At 39.6% G+C, this 20,152-nt stretch overlaps 1 long non-coding RNA gene, 4 other non-coding genes and 1 pseudogene across 6 annotated transcripts; all 6 read left to right on the top strand.

The window, feature by feature from the left end:
* The first annotated feature begins 31 nt into the window (after positions 1 to 31).
* LOC113031201 (uncharacterized) lies at positions 32 to 2,433 on the top strand. 2 transcript variants are annotated; one of them, XR_003273695.1, is made up of 8 exons: positions 32 to 179; positions 574 to 658; positions 855 to 902; positions 992 to 1,085; positions 1,282 to 1,336; positions 1,798 to 1,842; positions 2,033 to 2,088; positions 2,327 to 2,433. It is a non-coding gene; the product is annotated as an uncharacterized LOC113031201 (long non-coding RNA). The 2 variants fall into 2 exon arrangements; XR_003273694.1 differs by having other exon boundaries at positions 33 to 179; positions 855 to 1,085.
* Positions 705 to 776, top strand: LOC113031280 (small nucleolar RNA SNORD49). Its single transcript, XR_003273711.1, has one exon. It is a non-coding gene; the product is annotated as a small nucleolar RNA SNORD49 (small nucleolar RNA).
* LOC113031284 (small nucleolar RNA SNORD65) lies at positions 1,133 to 1,207 on the top strand. Its single transcript, XR_003273715.1, has one exon. It is a non-coding gene; the product is annotated as a small nucleolar RNA SNORD65 (small nucleolar RNA).
* LOC113031281 (small nucleolar RNA SNORD49) lies at positions 1,647 to 1,724 on the top strand. The gene has a single exon (XR_003273712.1). It is a non-coding gene; the product is annotated as a small nucleolar RNA SNORD49 (small nucleolar RNA).
* LOC113031286 (small nucleolar RNA SNORD65) lies at positions 1,885 to 1,957 on the top strand. The gene has a single exon (XR_003273716.1). It is a non-coding gene; the product is annotated as a small nucleolar RNA SNORD65 (small nucleolar RNA).
* A 4,952-nt stretch (positions 2,434 to 7,385) lies between the features above and the next one.
* Positions 7,386 to 12,749, top strand: LOC113031264 (calpain-1 catalytic subunit-like; annotated as a pseudogene).
* The last annotated feature ends 7,403 nt before the right edge of the window (positions 12,750 to 20,152 follow it).

Here is a 20,152-nt window from a genome sequence, read left to right as displayed (position 1 = left end):
GCACTGACGTTTTATTTCCGCGACAGCCGCAGTATAAAAACGCGCAAACGCGCATTGTTCGCCCTTTTGGTCTCTTCTCGTCCGGTGTGGTTCATTGTCGCTAGTTTCGCTGAACTTGCGAAGTGCATTGATACGTGAGAAGGCTGCCGTGGTTTTAGATGGAAGGCCCTGCGTTAAAGGTTAGTTTGTAAACGTGTTTAAGTCGTGATTTCAGTTCGTTAAAGTTGAAGGTTAGCATTGTTCTTAGTTGTGATGTTGTAGCCACGTGGGGAGGACTGCTGGTCCTGTGCTTTTAGCTTTCTGCATATCTTAATGCAAGCATTGAATGCCTCCTCGATGTCTCATGTCTGCCATGAGTCTGGAAAATCATATTTCTGAAAGTCTGACGCACTTATGCTACTGATAAAAAGTGGTTATGCAAATTATTTCAAACCCATTCATTCTCTTTATCTTTGTGTGAAGAACATAAAATAGTGAATTTTGAATTCTCAGAAAGCTGTCAAATGGCTGAGTAACAATATGAACACCATAGAAGGATTTAAAAAATAATAATTATTTTCCTCTCACTCTCAGGTGGACCTAGCGCTTTTGGGTCACAGTATGAGTACAAAAATTGTTCTGTTCAAGTCATCCTGTGGTCTCCTTGTGTCCTTGGAAGGTGAGTGACCATAAAGTGGACCCAGCTCTTTGTCTGATACATCTGTAACCGTGATGAAAACTGTGAATAGGAAGTGCCGTCTGATGCGATAACTGACGATGTTTCTCACTCACTGTTCTGAGCCTCAGTCTCAAAAAAGCTCTGTGGTAATAAGTCTGTTCACATGAGTAGAAGTTAACTTCTGTTTGCTCTTCAGGCTACTCGGAAGATGCCAGATCAAGAGGATGACAAACCAGGATCATAGGTTGGCTTAATAGTTCTGAACCCATGTAGTTCTGATGCATGTCAAAACAAATGAACTCACACGCTCACGGTTTCCTCCTCCGGGTAAAGGAAGAGAACTTGAGCATCCGTGAAGGATGTTTGTCTGCATGGTGCGTGCACTCCCAGCTGAACTAGTGGACAGATGTGGATTTGTTACACACAGGTAAATTTCCATTCCTGCCCATAAGCAAGAAAAACTGGCTGCTTCTGTTGTGATGAAATTTAAACTGATAACAGCTGGAATTACCGGCAGATTGTTCAGTGGTGATCATTGGTTTTCTGAACACAAAGTGAGAATAAATTTGTCTAGAATTGACTTGATCAGTTCAAGTGGCTCACCATTTTGAACTTTGTTTCAGATGTCTCTAAGTGAGCTGGTTGAGATTCATCTGAAGACATGCCTAGCCAGTCTTCGTAAGTACACTTATAACAAACCTGACTGTATTTAAAGATAAGCTCACCTTTGTACAACAAGGACTGATTTTTAAAGTACTCACTGTGCACCACATGGAATTGACATCATTTGAAATCCTGCTGGGATTTGTTTGTATAATTGTGTCTGATCCTAAAAAGCTTTCCACATTTTGTCCAATGAAATAAAATCTGTTTAAAATTGAATCCAATGCTATTCATCATTGTGTGATACTTCAGTGTGCTTTGTTGTGCGAAGGAGAGTTAATTGGAAATGCATTTCCTAAGAGTCCTATGAGCCCTGAGTGGCTGTATCAATGATGAAAACCTGGAATAGGAAGTGCCGTCAGATGCGACAACTGACGATTGTCTCTAATCCACCTTTCTGAGTCTCTTCAAATTAAAGAAATTGATGCTTATCAAAGTGTGCTGCATATTCTGATGTCTCCCTTTTTTATTATCAGGTCTGTCAAATGATGACTTAGTTCACTGTCCAGTGAATTTATCAGGTAACATTTTTCCTCTATATGACAAGTACTTATCATTAATTGTGGTGATGAAACCTAAACTGAAAAGCTGGAATTACCGTCAGATTGTTCAGTGGTGATTGTTGGTTTTCTGAACAGAAAGTTGGAAGCGTTACATTCTGCTGTTAGACGAAAGCTTCTTGACATTAACTTCCTCTTATTTATGTCTCAGAACTTGATTCAGTGGCTGCAGAGACTCTGCTTCAGTATACATGAATCCAGAGCTCGGTAAGATACATGCATGTTGAGTTATTGATTAAAGGGTCAGATGTCTTAAGTCCTATAATTGTCTTTTAGCAATAATGTGGTCTGTTTAGTGTGACCTCTGCTGGAGAAATGCAGTGATGAAGTTTGAAAAATAACATGATGCAATAAAGAAACTTTTTGGAATTGTTAGCCTATTTTCACTATAATCTGTGTTGGCTTTTTATTTTGCACATCGTTCAGTCTATTTCCTTTCTCTCAGGTGAAAAGAGGACTTGGACTGGATCTTTATGTGAAGATGGAAAGCATTTATTGCTTGATGTTTAAGAGCTGATGTTGCTGTAATTTGAATAAACTATTGACATGAAACCAGTGTTCTCATTGTGTTAAACAATAGGCTTGAATTTTAATTCAACAACACCTGGTTGGCGCTCAGTAAAATACAGACTTTTTAGTCTCAGTGTTTTAATGGCTTGGCTTTCAATATTATCTGACTTGGACTTGAACCACATCAGGTGACTGTAGTTTTACTCAAAATTTACTGGAAAGAGTTCTGCTCTGAAATGAACAACGGACTTGACAAAATATAGGGAACATCAGATTTGGGTCCGATTGCATCACAGCAGCTTGAAATGAGAACCTGCCATCAGCAACCCTGTTACTCTGGAAAATCACTGTCAGGTTTGAACTAAATCTACATACATTTACTGAGTTGTAAAGCAATCTGGCTGCTGTAAATAATGAAGTGGCTGGTGAGTGTTTATCATGCTTCTATTAGATTTATTTTTATTGTATAGCACCTTTCAGAACTCAAGTCATTCAAAAAATGGCAATTTAGCTAGCTTAGGTGTAAAGTCACTGACTTTTCAGAACATGTTTCAACAATCAGAATTGGTAGCTCTGTTCCTGGCTCTTCATCGGAATCTAATGAGCAAGATGAGCAACTCCAAGTCAGCCCTGGCAATAAAGTTGAATCAACTTAAATTGAAGTCTAAAGCTCAAATGCGTCTGTTTCAGGAAAATGTCTTTAACAAGTTTGGACTGGTGAATACTTTACGTTGTGTGTACTCTCCTTCCACTACTTAATGACTGAGTGAGCTCGTGATTTTATCTTAGAATTGTTTAACAGTTGCGCTCTCTGCAGCTGGCAGAGCAAAGCATTTTATATAGTTGGCTGTAAATATAGGGACAAATGGCAAACGGAGCATGTTTCTTAAGGCTGTAATCACCTCACTAGTAATGGGTAGATGAGGCTTCATAAAGCGTTTCAGCACATTCCTCAAACTAGCAAAACAGCAACACTGTGTCTACACAGTGTTGCTGTTTTGCTCCATACTGACACCTGCTGGACCTTAAATATCATTGCAGGCAACTTACTTGACACAACAGACACTGATTTAATGACCTAGTCATTCTTGTATACACTGTAAGGTATTGTACTTTCTATGGAATCATTTTATATCTTAAAATATATTGTGAATGACATTAAGTGAAAATTAAACAAAGTATTCTGAATATCACCCATTTAAATGTAATTGACTCAGAGTTTGTTATAAATTTCTATTCAAAAAAATAAGTTTTTGCATTCAGTTTATTGCGTGTTTTTTTTTTTTTGGGGGGGGGGGGGGTTGACACCATTTCCCCAGTTTTGGAAAACTGACAGGCATAGATGAAGCTGGGGTACACAAAAAATGTAAAGCCAGGTGGAAAAGGTCATCCTGTTCCCCCAGTACATTAAAGGATCCTCTGATCTTGGAATGTTTCTCTTTGACACTCTCCTCAATACTAAGAGGTTGGCAGTCCTCTATAATACAATTCAGGACTGCCTGATCCAGAACGGTCTTCCTAGATGCTTGTTTTCAAAATAATAACACACATTAATACAAAAAAAAAAAAAAGATGATAAAGCTGTTCAGTGTCTATATAGGTTTACCTGTGTTCATTCTCGGTGTGTTTGTCTCCTCATTTTCATGTTTGGCTCTGTAATGCCTAAACACTGAGGTGTTTATGTTTGTGTAAGAAATGCAGAACAGATACGACATTTAACCTGCATAAAATGAAATAAATAATTTACACTGCAAGTCTCATCGCTGATGGATTACACTGAAACAAAGACAGACAAACTATTTGCAGTTAAAAGATCAAAATGATCCCACACAGCAGAAACATTTCTTTTTCTTTCGGGCTCCATTTTGTTATGGAGAGATGTGTAATTTTTTTTTATTTGTTTGTTGTTGTTTTTTTTTTTAATCTTTGCGAGAGTAATTTCGTGTTGTTGTTTTGGTGACTCATTCCGTTGGCGGATGCGGATTCGGTACCTTTTAAACACAGTTTGGCGCGTTGGAAATGAGCGATACAGCGGCTGTATCGATCACGTGACTTTTTCTTAAAGCGACACACGCACCGATACAGGTTTCACTCTGTGAGCCTGATATATGCGCCTGTGCGTTAGTGTTGCTGGACCCATCACTACACCTCACATTCTTTTCAGATGAGCGTTGAACAAAAGTCACCAATATTGTCTGATGGTGTAAATAAAAAGAGGCAATGCACGTGTATCTTATTGCCTCTGCTGCAGAAACATGATTCAACATAGTGAAGGCCTTCACTATGTCGAATCAACTATTAAACAAGGTATTTAATTTATCTACCGGTAGATAAATTAAATACCTTGTTTAATAGTTGGAGAAAAACTCAGAAGTTTAGGAGGCATAGTGGAAACATTGTCTAAGTTTGTTGAATAAGGAGCTATGACACAAAAGGAAACGGGAACACCACAGGGATAGGCCATGCAGAGCATTAGTATGACAGAGGAGTATGCTAAGGAACAGGGTGAGATAAAAGCAAGTGATCATGTATATTCTTTAAATCAAATCAAATCAAAATTTATTTATATAGCACATATTAAAACAACAGTGTTGACCATAGTGCTTCACAGTCAGTAAAAGCATGATACAATAAAAAAAAACAATAAAAGAGGACAACAAACAATAGGTAACAACACAACAAGCTAGACCAGCCAACTAGACAGAATCAAAAGCCAAAGTAAAAAAATAAGTTTTAAGATGTGATTTAAAAGACTGGATAGACTCGGCAGTACGAATATGGACAGGGAGGTTATTCCAGAGTCTGGGTGCCACGGATGCAAAGGCCCGGTCACCTCTCGACTTCATTCGAGACCTAGGTTGTGCTAGGAGCCTGTGGTTGGACGATCTAAGTGCTCTGTTGGGATTGTATAAGTGGAGTAGTTCAGAGAGATAGGTGGGCGCTAAATTATTCAGAATATTAAAAGTGAACAAAATAATTTTAAAATCTATGCGATATTTAACAGGGAGCCAATGTAATTTGGCTAAAATTGGAGTTATGTGTTCATGGATTCTCGTACCTGTTAAAAGACGCGCAGCTGCATTTTGAATTAACTGAAGCAGGTAAAGAGAAGAGTGTTGGAGGCCCGAGTAGAGGGAGTTACTATACAGGGAGTGCAGAATTATTAGGCAAATGAGTATTTTGTCCACATCATCCTCTTCATGCATGTTGTCTTACTCCAAGCTGTATAGGCTCGAAAGTCTACTACCAATTAAGCATATTAGGTGATGTGCATCTCTGTAATGAGAAGGGGTGTGGTCTAATGACATCAACACCCTATATCAGGTGTGCATAATTATTAGGCAACGTCCTTTCCTTTGGCAAAATGGGTCAAAAGAAGGACTTGACAGGCACAGAAAAGTCAAAAATAGTGAGATATCTTGCAGAGGGATGCAGCAGTCTCAAAATTGCAAAGCTTCTGAAGCGTGATCATCGAACAATCAAGCGTTTCATTCAAAATAGTCAACAGGGTCGCAAGAAGCGTGTGGAAAAACCAAGGCGCAAAATAACTGCCCATGAACTGAGAAAAGTCAAGCGTGCAGCTGCCAAGATGCCACTTGCCACCAGTTTGGCCATATTTCAGAGCTGCAACATCACTGGAGTGCCCAAAAGCACAAGGTGTGCAATACTCAGAGACATGGCCAAGGTAAGAAAGGCTGAAAGACGACCACCACTGAACAAGACACACAAGCTGAAACGTCAAGACTGGGCCAAGAAATATCTCAAGACTGGTTTTTCTAAGGTTTTATGGACTGATGAAATGAGAGTGAGTCTTGATGGGCCCGTGGCTGGATTGGTAAAGGGCAGAGAGCTCCAGTCCGACTCAGACGCCAGCAAGGTGGAGGTGGAGTACTGGTTTGGGCTGGTATCATCAAAGATGAGCTTGTGGGGCCTTTTTGGGTTGAGGATGGAGTCAAGCTCAACTCCCAGTCCTACTGCCAGTTTCTGGAAGACACCTTCTTCAAGCAGTGGTACAGGAAGAAGTCTGCATCCTTCAAGAAAAACATGATTTACATGCAGGACAATGCTCCATCACACGCGTCCAAGTACTCCACAGCGTGGCTGGCAAGAAAGGGTATGAAAGAAGAAAAACTAATGACATGGCCACCTTGTTCACCTGATCTGAACCCCATTGAGAACCTGTGGTCCATCATCAAATGTGAGATTTACAAGGAGGGAAAGCAGTACACCTCTCTGAACAGTGTCTGGGAGGCTGTGGTTGCTGCTGCACGCAATGTTGATGGTGAACAGATCAAAACACTGACAGAATCCATGGATGGCAGGCTTTTGAGTGTCCTTGCAAAGAAAGGTGGCTATATTGTGAATGTGGAGATGTTATATTGGTTTCATTGGTAAAAATAAATAATTGAAATGGGTATATATTTGTTTTTTGTTAAGTTGCCTAATAATTATGCACAGTAATAGTCACCTGCACACACAGATATCCCCCTAACATAGCTAAAACTAAAAACAAACTAAAAACTACTTCCAAAAACATTCAGCTTTGATATTAATGAGTTTTTTGGGTTCATTGAGAACATGGTTGTTGTTCAATAATAAAGTTATTCCTCAAAAATACAACTTGCCTAATAATTCTGCACTCCCTGTAGTCCAATGGCTTTGCTTTGGAAATCTGACGCAACTGGTAAAAGCTGTTTTTTACCACAGTGGACACCTGTTTCTCAAGTTTAAAAGAGCCATCCAGGAACACTCCGAGGTTTCTTACAGTGGGCGAGAGATGGCTAGCGAGAGGGCCAAGGGCATCAGCTAACTGGTCTTTAACATGTCTGCCACATAGATTTGTGGAAATTCATCAAATCTGACAAAACAGCAGGCTCAGAGTGAGGCCTTTCTATCTTTTTTTTTTTTTTACATTATATCCAATCTACATGTTTAGGGTTGGGACTCCAGTCTTATGTATTACATTGTCAATATATAAAAGAGGGTGTGTGCTGCACATGTCACATCTTGCAATTTCAAGGAGGGATCAGTTGGTTGTCACCGTGCACAGGTAATAATCTCTGTTCCTTTCAATGATAGCTCTCACACGGAGTTAGGTGTCTCTGAATTATTATTATTTTCCTTGCACCAGAATCTGTCGGAAGACTTTGATCATCATCATGGCTAAATCTGAAACTTGTCTCGTCAACTTGCATTACCAGGATGGCAGCGAGGGAAGCCCCTCCAACCCTGCCAAGTTCAAAAATCAGGACTTCGCTCAGATAAAAGCTGACTGCCTCCGGAAAGGAGAACTGTTTGTGGACAATGAGTTCCCACCAAACGGTCTTTCTTTGGGTGACCTGCCTGATATGAGTTCCTCAAAGGAGAGTGAAGTGAAATGGCTTCGACCAGCAGTAAAATCATTTTAATTATATTTATTTTTCTTTCACTTCGAAATCTGATGGATTGTTAGTTAGCATTTCTGTACAGTAGGAAAACAGATTCTTTTTACATGCTTGTCAGCATATTTTTCTCCACTGTCTTTTCAAGGATTTATTGAGAAAACAAGGAAAGAAGGATCAGCCTGCTTTCAGTAAAGATGGTATGTCACGATTTGACTTTGGACAAGGCGACGTGGGTAAGCAAAACTTTCTTGCCTATAGCTAATGACAATGACAAGTATGTTCCACATCTTGGGAGAACTATTAGTTTCCTCCTTTTAACAGGTGACTGCTGGTTTTTGTCTGCAATATCTGCGCTGACCTTCCAAGAAAATCTGATGGCACAAGTTGTGCCAATGGACCAGTCCTTTGAGAACTATGCAGGAATATTTCACTTCAGGGTAACAAAGGATTAATAAATGTGTCTAAAGAATACTGCCACAAAACAGAAACACAACACATTGTGGTTAATTATTTCAGAGGTGGTGAGTAACGAAGTACAAATACTTTATTACTGTACTTAGAATTTTTAGGTATCAGTACTTTACTTGAGTATTTCTTTTTCTGACAACTTTTTACTTTTACTCCCTACATTTTAAACAAATATCTATACTTTCTACTCCATACATTTTCCAAACAGCCTCGCTACTTTTGTTTTAACATATTTGAGGTGAGTAATTGTTTCACGTCACTGCAAGTCTTGGTGATTGTGGCTCAAGAGTTGGCCGTTCATCTTATAAGTGGAAGGTTGCCAGTTCGAGCCCCGGCTCCGACAGTTTTGGTCATTGTGTCCTTGGGCAAGAGACTTCACCCGTTGCCTACTGGTGGTGGTCAGAGGGCCTGGTGGCGCCAGTGTCCGGCAGCCTCGCCTCTGTCAGTGCGCCCAGGGCAGCTGTGGCTACAATGTAGCTTGCCATCACCTGTGTGTGAATGGGTGGATGACTGAATGTGTAAAGCGCTTTGGAGTCCTTAGAGACTAGTAAAGCGCTATACAAATAAAGGCCATTTACCATTCAAACATCAAACTGATTTGAGCTTAAACAGTAACACATGAAAGATAATCCCTTTCCCCAGTACAAGGGGAACAGTGTTTTTTTATGCTGTGAAACCTGCTGAAAAACAAGCTGAGGCAGATTTGCTGTGTTATTCAAAGGTGGCTTGAAAAAACTTTGCAGGTCAGTGCAGGATAAACAGGTTAGTTTGCTTTACTGTCATGGATGGATGATGATCAAATCACCACAGCCTGAACTATCACTGAATGGAGCTCTTAATAGAAATTATTGTGAGTTGTGATTCTTTTCTCCACTCTGAGCCATTAAAACTGATTTTAGGCCCTACATCAGGGGTGGGCAATTCCAGGCCCCGAGGGCCGGTGTCCTGCAGGTTTTAGATCTCACCTTGGGTCAACACACCTGAATCACATGATTAGTTCGTTACCAGGCCTCTGGAGAACTGCAGGAGCTAATTTAGCCATTTAAATCAGCTGTGTTGGTTCAAGGATTCATCTAAAACCTGCAGGGACACCGGCCCTTGAGGCCGGGAGTTGCCCACCCCTGCCCTACATGCTGAATCTCACTTTAACCTCTTGCCGACTTATTTTCTGTTTAGAGGCAAAGTCACGCCTACAATCTAGGCAACAAAAAATGTAGGTGTTTGTATTTTCCTTCTGTTTCTCTGCTGATGTTCAGCTTATCCTAGAAATGTCCTCCAAAGAGCTACATTTTACTTTCTTACTTTGGGTACATTTCAGAGCCTGTACTTTATTACTTTTAAAAAGAAAGTGAAGAAGTGGAGTCAGTACATCAACCTTTACTGGAGTATTTTTTAACACTAGTATCTTTACTCCTAGTACAGAAATCTAATCTAGATCAAAGTACAGAATCTCGGTACTTTTGCCACCTCTGATTGATTCTTAGCTGTCCTCTCTGTTTCAGTTCTGGAGGTTTGGAAAGTGGGTAGATGTTGTCATTGATGACAATCTGCCAACGATCAAAAAGCGGTTACTGTTTGTGTCCTCGAAATGTGGAAATGAGTTCTGGGCTCCTCTGCTGGAGAAGGCATATGCCAAGTAAATAATCATCTCTCACACTTTCATGTAAATCAGTTTAGAAGGTCACATTTCTGATATGAATGTCATTGATTTAAAAATGTTTCTCCTTCTGGGGGCCTCCTTCAGAGTTTGTGGCTCGTATGCAGACATGCATGCTGGGTTTCCATCAGAGGCCTGCAAAGATTTCACTGGAGGTGTAAACCAGACTTACAAACTGAAGGAGATGAACTCAGCTGGCCATGGTGATCTTTGGCTCACATTAAACAGAGCAACTAGGTGCCAATCACTGATTTGTTGTTGGACTTACCACGAAGAGGTAAAAAACAGACAAACAAAAAACCCCCAACAAAAATCAATAACAATAGATTTAAAAAAAACAACCCTTGTTCTGTCTTTTTCAGGGTGCTTTGGTCTCTGACACTGGATTGGTGAATGGCCATGCCTATTCCATCACAGGTGTCACTAAGGTAAACCAAGGAGCTAGAAATTTGCATTCAGCATAGGAAAAGAGTGAAAACAAGAGCCAAGAAAACTTAATTGCAAAAATTTTGATAGTATCAATGAATGTGATAATGTGATACCATTACTGAAGCATTTCCAATACCTGATGTCTTCACTTCATTATTTCATCTGAAGGTGGAATTAAACGGCTCCAAAGTACGACTGGTGCGAGTCATGAACCCATGGGGCCAACAGGAGTGGAACGGAAAATGGAGCGACAAGTACTTGACTTAATTAAACAACAAACAACGTCCATATATCGCTGACAATGACACAATTTGTACTAGCGTTGCACCTACACATAATCAACTCACAGTGTTATGATAAATAGACAGACATAAAACTGAAAAAAAAAATAGTAATTATAATTTAATCAGAAGCTGTGTATGCAAACCTACAACAGGCAGTTCAAGAATTTCTAAACATAAGATAAACAGTATAGTTGGAACAATAAGTGGTCAACAAAAGAGAGAGAGAGAAAACATAGGTATGCTGTGCAAAATGAAAATGGCCAGACATCCACAGAGAACAATAGCGGTGGATGATCACAGGATGCTTTCTAATATAAAGAAGAACAACTTATGAACTTCCAGCCAAATTAAAAACAGTGACAAACACTCTCACATATTGAAGGGGAGTTTTCAGCACAGTGCAAAATATCTATCGACCTCAAGAACAGAAATGCTGTATGTGTAGTATATATATATATATATATATATAGTATATAAAATATATCTGTTTTGCAGCATTAAAGTCTGTCATTAACTTATTTGTTTCGTGTTCTCAGGTCAGATTTGTGGGACAAAGTAAGTCCAGAAGTTAAAAAAAAGTGTTTCAACCATGACGACGGAGAGTTCTGGTAAATTCTAAATTTTGCACACTGATTACTCTCAATATTTTAAAAAAGCTTTTAAAAACTCAAAAAAAAAATCATATGATCATTTTGATGCATTACCAAAGAGTTTACATCTTATTATTTATTGGTTGATATTTTATGTATATATATATATATTTTAAATCTCTATCTGCTCATCTGTCTGCCAGGATGCAAATGGAGGACTTCTGTTCCTATTTTGCTTACGTATCCATCTGCTGTGAGACCCCTAACTTTCTTGATGGAGACTTAAAATGTCAGTGGAATTGCATGATTTACGATGGCAGCTGGGTAGCAGGGAAATCTGCAGGTGGCAATGTGAAACACTGTAAGACAAGTTCACTCCTATCTAAACTTTAACTATCACTAAAATAATAATATAGTTTTTACATATTTATTTTATCTGTGCAAACACAAAACCCACCATAAATTTCTAAAATGTAATTAACAAGATGAATGTTTCCTCACTCTCTGTAGCCACCTTTGCAACAAACCCTCAGTATCGCATTCAAGTGACTGTTATAGACAAGAAGGAGCCGGGAGACAAAAACATCGTGCTCTCCCTGATGCAGAAACCTCAGCAGGGAAATCGCAATGAGATACGCCTCCACCGAACTAGACTTACCATCTATAAGGTATTCATTCTCAATGTGCTTCCTTTAATTTAAATAATTGTTAAATACTGCAACTGAATACTGAAGGACAAGAAACCAAATCTTTAAAATAATTGTATCACCCTGTTATGAAGACATGAGTACTTACCTAATTGAGCAGCTGAGTTAGTAAGACAATAATAATGAAAAAATGTCTTCGCTGATTTCACATTCATTAAAGTTACTATGGAAAATGGTTCCTGTGAAACAGTTTAATGAAGTTATTCTTACCATTTTCCAATTAACAGATTCCATCAGGGGTAAGTGCAAACAATAACAAATATATGAAACTTTGACTGTGCACCGAAAGTAAATTCAGCATTTTAATAACTTTAATAACAATGTACACTGAGACTCAGGAGAGTTTTTCACTATAGATATTCCTTTATATTTCTGCCAGACTCCAAAACGACGCCTGCAACAGGATTTCTTTCAGAGGAACAGCCCTGTGAAGGCAGAAAAGACTTACAGGTCTGAGCGAGATCACATTGAACTCCACAGTCTGGAACCTGGAGAGTATGTGATCATCCCATCCACCAAAGAACCCAACATCACTGCAGATTTCGCTCTCGCTGTCTACACCAAGACTGATGAATAATATCATGTAAAGAATCCTTCACATAATGAAGGATTAATATGATTAACTCAGGATAATAAAATACATGAATTATTTATTTAACAAATGACACCATAGGGTAATTTCCTATTTGTTAGCCAGACATGAGCTGTGTTATCTCTGCTAGTGGTGAAATATGGGTGGTTGGGTTAAAAATGGTCACATGATTCATACTGTCAGGGTTGTCTCGAAAAGCGGTCCCCAACCCCCGGGCCATGGACTGGTACTGGTCTGTGAGTCGTTTGGTACTGGGCCACGATAGTTGAGGCTCAGGTGTGAAATTTATGGTTTTCAGGGTTTTTATAGTTATTTTTTAAATTGTTTTTTAAATTGGGTCTTTTCCCGTATCTTATGAATAAATCTCTTTTTTGGAACTGGTACTGGTTTTATTTTGTTGTATTCATCCAGGCCAGTCTGTTAAAATATTGTTGGACATAAACCGGTCCTTGGTGCAAAAAAAGGTTGCGGGCCGCTGGTCTAGAATACTTCCAATATAATTTTTTGCTGGGCATTTCTATTTATTTCACAGCCTGCACAGGCAAAAGCAGCCATGTAGTGCATTTTTACACAGATAACATAAATACTGATAAATAACATGACTTTATCCTAAAAGAAATAATAGGCTAAATGATTAAAATGTACAATGCTAATGCTACTGATAGTTGGCCAGGTTCATCAATTTCTATAAAACAGAATAATAATTATTTAAAAGAATAAGTTCTGTGGACACTGGGTGTTAGTTTGAAGAAGTGATGTGGTGATGCAGTGGATAAGGTTCCTGGTTTAATCACCTGATCTTCTGTGTGGACTTTGAATGTTCTCCCCTTCTGAGGACTCGGGCTTCTTCCCACAATCCAAAGACACGCATCTTCACTGGTGACTCTAAATTGGGGTTCAGAAAAAATAAGAAAATAAAACATGATGATTTTTCAGCTCTGACTCTGTTTGTTCTTGTTTTTTTCTTCTTCTACGTAATATAAATTTTAATAGAAAAACTCAATAGAGAATATTATTTGCAACATTAAGAAATCCTCACTATAAACCGTTACACACACTGTGCTGCCATAAGGAAAATATTTATAAGGTATAAAAAGAAAAGCTGGAAAATTACACACTGCACCAACAGTATTGACTTGATATAAATAAAGCTTGTGTAGTTTATTAGTTTAGCTTAGTATGTAACCCCAGATAGTGGTTTGGCTCCAGGGTAAATTAGCAGCAGTCTATAAAGGGCTGCCAGTTAACATCAGAGGCTGCTGCTGGAACCGTGTCCCACCACTGCGCTATGTTGTTTTATTTTGTCAGCCTCTCTAGGTTTATGTTACCTCTATTCATCGGCAGCACGTTTTAAAGCTCAGTTTTTAAAACCTTACACTGTAACTACAGCCCAGCCCATGGAGCGGTATATTAATGACTAACCTCATATTGTGGATGGATTAACTTGGTGGTTCTCTTAACTGAAGTTTGGTCCGTTCACAGCATCCTGCCATGCGTTTGTATTTGTCCCTAACCATCAGGAACCCTCACATTAACTTTTATTGAGTGGAAAACAGTTAGCGTCCATCCTCCAGTTTCACATTATGCTAACTATAGCTGTGTAGCTAGCCACCACGTAGCACATCCTTATATACCAGCTAGTACAACTTTAGTAACCCTACAAAAGTCACTGCTGTTTAGTTTTCTGCTTTCATTTATGTCAGAAGTGATAGCAGAGCTGTACGTTTGAATTTTTTCAGAAATCTCTCAGTCAGAACATGCTATATTATGTTTAGATGGAAACAGGCGAGCTAATGCCCTCCTAACTTCTAATTCTGTTAAACTTCATAAATTCTGTTTTCATGGATGTCTGGATGTTAAACTTAATTGTTACACCTAGTAGAGCAGCCACACTGATCATTTTGTTAAAGATGAAAGAAACTAGACAGTTTTTAACTCTCAGCGATGCCGCAGAGTGGACCAGAAGCAAAGTTTGGACCCGGAAACAGCTAATGATGTCAGACTTAAAACTTACTTATGGGGACAAAATGCCCATCCCCACAAGTTTGAAGGCATTTTTGAGAGTCAAAATGGGGTTTTATTGTTTGGGTTACGATTTGGTTATAGTTAGGTTTAGGCCGAGGGTTAGGATTAGACATTGTTCAGTGTTGATCATTGGTTTTCTGAACACAAAGTGAGAATAAATTTGTCAAGAACTGACTTGATCAGTTCAATTATCTCACAGTTTCGAACTTTGTTCAGGTGTCTCAAAATGAGCTGGTTGAAATCCATCTGAAGACATGCTTTTGTGACCCATGAAGAGTAATATTTCAAACTCCGCCACTCTGTGTTCCTCAGCCACTGCCTCGTTTGAGTTTTGGACGAAATGCATTCTGAGATATTGCATTTCGTCATTTTGAGCTGATTGGAGACCAAAACCGCCAATCAGATTTTTTTGCATCCAAGTCTGTGATTGGCTGGTTTTGTGGCACAAATATAACACTGTACAGAAAGAGTTGAACGCACATGGGCAGTAATGTTGAGAGCGCAAGCAACACATTGCGAGCAAGCGCAAATGCAAAAACTGAGCGAGAGGGGCTGCTTTTGTGTGTGTGTATGGATAATAGCAAACACTGAAATACATTTTTTGCACGCAGCAATGAATTTTGTTCATTCAAATTTAACTTTTCTTCGCTCAAAATAAATTTCTCCTCAAAATGCAACACTTGCACCTGCAAACTTATTTTACGTGCGCTCAAAATATTTTTTACGTGCGCTCAGAATAGTGGCACAAAAATAACGCCATAGGAAACTGCAGTCATTGTGCTTTCGATTATACTCGGAACTCTGAAATTCTGCCTTCTGAGTAGGAAGATGTGGGTAATTCCAGAGTGCAGATGAGCTGCATAAAGGGCTGGACTGGGTCAAAAAAATCGGTCCGGGCATTTTGACTAGAGACCGGCCCGCCCTTATAGGAAAAACCATAAAGCCTTTGAATGAAAACATACACTGTTGTGACAGTGATGTACACTGTCTTGTTTATATATGTGAATCTATCTAATAAACTTAAACCTACACCACCCTCCCTATTCTGGTATTCTAAACAGTACTTAGCCAAAACTGCTTCATCGACTTAACTTCCTGAACTATCTACAACACATGAGAATAAGAAAGAAAAGTATTTCTTTCTGCTCCCCCTTTTCCCTCTTAATGAAAAAAAGCATCCTGGTGTAAGTTGTCTCTTAGAAACAGTTCTTAACAGTTCTTAACTTCCCTTCAACCCATTCATATCACCTTATATCACCTCATATATCCTTTTTTTTCTGTCCCATTTGGTTCTTTAGCCGTCAGAATTGTTGTTGTTGATGCCCAATGGATTTACTTTACTAAGTGGATCACCACGGCCTTGCCGTATTGGTCCATTTTATCAACCTCTGTTGTTATTATTTATTTTTATTTTATTTTCAGTTGTTACAGACATGACTGGGGGATAGGAAAGGGAGAAAGAAAGTTGAAGGAAAAGAAAAACAGAAGGGAAGAGGGACAGTGAGAAAGGGCACTTAAAAAGAGAAAGAAAAAAATCTCCTGGATCACCTGTTGAGAGAAAAAGAAGAGAAAACAAGCAAAAAAAAGAGAGAGCAGCATAATAAACACAACACCATTGCATTAATCTAGCTAAGTGTAAACAGCAGAAAATACTAAATATTGAATATTGTTGTGCAGCATGCAGGACCAACAGCGCACAATGTGTTTTGAGGTAGCAGCCAAGAAAGGTGTAGTTTATGTCTATGGACAGTGAACACCCGTGTGTACACCTGTGTGGATCAGCGCGTTTGTATTCAAAAGGTTTTCCCATGTAACGGTCTGCTAGAGGGTGTAGAGGGCCATAGCCCTGTCCCCCAGGGCATGAAGCAGGCATGGAGGAGATCCAGGCTCCAGACATCCAGAAGCCCCAGAGTGCGAGAGCCCAAGGAGGCCCACCGGAGGGGCATCCGTGTCACCCTCCTGGGAAGAGCTGAGAAGAGTCCCAGATGAGGGGTCACCCAGCAGCCACGGAGCAGAAGCCAGAGGGGGCTGCACTGGCGTGCCCGCCGGCTCTGCTGGCAGCCAGCTGTACCAGAGTGAACCGTAGGGCCCCCTACGTGCTGGAAGAGGCCTTACCGAGCAACAGGCGCCAGGCCCCGCCAAGTAGCCACCGGGAGTGAGCTGGTACATACCTGAGCGCCCAGCCCCGAACACCAAGAACCACCAACGCACCGACCCCTGAGGGCATCAGTCACCGGCAGGGAGCTTTGCAACCCAACTATTTAAATGCATAATAATAAAATAGATTATCTTCTGAACTCCTGAAAAAGAACACCACATAAAGTGTATTATGACAAATAGTGATGGGAATTGAGAAGTCTGCTTGTCTAACAGTCCCACTTATCTGTTAGTGTGTCAGAGGAGGAAAATACCGGTGCAGACAATATGCTTCTTAGTATTGGTGGTAACTCTCAAAGGCGGGTATTAAGAACCGATAAGAGTATCGGCAAGGAATTAAATCAATACGTAATATTTGTAACGGAATGAGAGTCAGAAAATTATTATCAGTTCCCATCCCTGATGACAACACTCATCAACTTTCTTAAACTGGTCTCTAGCCCAGGCTTTCTGTTTCAGGATTTGTGCATCTTCAAATCTAAGGCAGCGTTTGATACCTAATTTCCCTCTTCTGCACATAACAGGTTAATGCAGTATTGTCTACTCCAATCAGAGACCTTACAGTGTGACCAGGTCATTCAAAATCTCTTAAGTAGATAATCTAGATAGCACAGCTATGTACTATGAATAAAAGAGTTAAAGAAAATTTTTTTCATTCATTGTTAAAGTGAAAATGGTAAATGGTCTGTATTTATATAGCGCTTTACTAGTCCCTAAGGACCCCAAAGCGCTTTACATATCCAGTCACCCACCCATTCACACAGGTGATGGCAGCTACATTGTAGCCACAGCCACCCTGGGGCGCACTGACAGAGGCGAGGCTGCCGGACACTGGCGCCACCGGGCCCTCTGACCACCACCAGTAGGCAACGGGTGAAGTGTCTTGCCCAAGGACACAACGACCGAGACCGTCCAAGCCGGGGCTCGAACCGGCAACAATCCGATTACAAGGCAAACACCCAACTCTTGAGCCACACTGTGGTGCTTACATGCGTGTTAACTCTGAATATTACCTGGTTCAGGGCAGGTTATGTGCTCAACAAATTGTATGTTACCATAGGGATCTAGTCAGGAGAAAAGAACCACTTTCATGAGGCATTCGAAGTCTGATTTTAGGCCAAACATACCTCAGTAACCCATTAATCTCCCTTTGTAGTACACCCCTCAGTTCAATGACTTAGATTAGCAGAGGTGAGGCACAGCAGACAGCTCAACCCATATGGAAAAGAAATAGTAAAAACTTATATGTGATTACTCATGAAAGTGGCCACTTTCTCATTACTTTCATATATTGTTTTAGTAAGTATCCAAAACATACAAGTTTCATTATATAATTTTTCAAGGGATCTTACATCTGTTTTCAGTCTTACATGCTTTTCATACAAGTTTCACACAAGACAGATACAAACTTTATAAGATTTATATATATCTTTTCCATATGGGAAGGCCTGTGCCTCGCAGCTTTGTGGAGTTTTGTCTGCAGAGGGTCCTAGTGCTGGGGAAAACGTCACGCCTCATTCCTGTACCAATGACTCCACATCCTGGAGACCCCCAAGATTGCAAGCCTGTTGCACTGACTTCTCACGTCATGAAGATGCTGGAAAGACTCATCCTTGACCAGCTCTGACCTATTTTCAGGCTACATCAGGATCACCTTCAGTTCGCTGCAGGTTGATGCGTCTCTTGTGTCCTGGATTGTTGATTACCTCACAGGAGGACCACAAGATTACAATATCACCGTACGTTCTCTATCATATTGAGACTATCTCTCCACTCCGTTACATATTCCATATGTAATGAGGAGTGCAATTGAAGCCAGAGTTAATTTACCAACTTGTGCATATATACACAGCACGCCTCCATTGTGGTCATGAGAGGCGACCATGATCAGTGGTCACCTCTCATGACCATGATCAATGGACATGACATAAGAATTTACATATTATTGATCAAGGAACTGACCTCCCAGCCCATTGTTCATTCAGTGGGCTGGTTTCAGTCATTATGCAAATGTATGTTTATAAGATTGTGGAAACCTGCAGTTAGCTGAGACTGAAGAAGTCACTTGGACGAGTGACGAAACATTTCTCCCACTGAAAATGCTACGTCCATAGGAACAGAATCAACTTTTGGAGAATTACTTACCTGGATGATTGAGCATGCATCAAGACGACATTTAACTCATTCACTGCCAGCCATTGGCAGTGAATGAGTTAAACCCATTGACTCATTCACTGCCATTGACGTCTATAGCCGTCAATGGCAGTGAATGAGTTAACAATATTTCATAATAAACTTTATTGTATTTTATTACAAAAGCAAGAACTTAAAATTGCATTACCTCATCATCTAAAACCTGAGACTTGGTGATGTACAGGATTCCTATACAGTATCTGCATTTTTACAGACACATCACTGTACATTACTATCACAACCACAACACTCTCTCTCTCATTTTCTTCTCTCATTCCAACTAAATGAACATTTCTACAGGTAACAATCACAACCACTTCAACTAAATAAGATTTTCTTGTTTGTTTTTTTCAGTCGACATTTTCAGGGAACATGATATGGTATTAGCTTCGGGCAGCAAAGAAATATGTCAGGCATCCTTTGTTACGCTAACATGTTAAAACATGGTAAAATGTGTGTGACAGCTCTACGATAAGAGCGAGCTTGTTTCAAACTCCAGGCCAAATGCACACCCCATATTTAAGTGAATTACAAGAAAAACAAACGCAGCAATCACTCTTTGTGTAGGCACTGCTGGAAAAAGACATACTGAGATGTATTTATTTGTATTGATCACTGTGTAGAAATGTGGTTAAATGATTGAAACACTGGAAACTGATCTGCTCACTGTAACTCAGCCAACAGTTTTGTCAAAACATCAGTTTTAATGAGGAACAGAAATAATAGTTTTAACACACTCCTCCTCATATTTCTGCCTCTTATTCCAAAAACATGAATATGATAGTGGTAAATATCACAACCACATTAACGAAATAAGGTAAAATGCTCATGACAGTTGTCCCAACTTCTAACAGCCATCTAAAACTTTTTGTAGGACCAATGCCCAACATGTAATAAATAAATATATAATTTCCTTTATTTGATTTCAAACCCCAAAATTTACTGTCATTACCTCAGCCTTTTTTCTGCCATAATACCAATACAAGTTTCCTTTTCTATTTACTAAATAAGACAAACATTAACCCGAGTGACCAGCTGGAAAGAAAAAAATAACTACTGGTAATGTTTTTAATTACATTTAATAATTTTAACTGAAAGATAGACTCAACAGGATAATGTAGTAGCAGCAGCACCTTTGAAGAAGATGATATTTTAACATGTTCTCCTAAAAGACGTGGAAAACTTCATTCTGATCACAAAAACAAAGCAAACAAACAAACTGTATTTATTTATTCAGTTATATTGTGCTAAAATGAAAACACTACATTATTTGAT

Source organism: Astatotilapia calliptera, chromosome 10 (assembly GCF_900246225.1).
Source record: "Astatotilapia calliptera chromosome 10, fAstCal1.2, whole genome shotgun sequence".
In the NCBI taxonomy this organism is placed as follows: Eukaryota; Metazoa; Chordata; class Actinopteri; order Cichliformes; family Cichlidae; genus Astatotilapia; species Astatotilapia calliptera.
The sequence above is the reverse complement of the archived record's forward strand: the minus strand, read 5'-3'. Positions and strand labels throughout refer to the sequence as shown.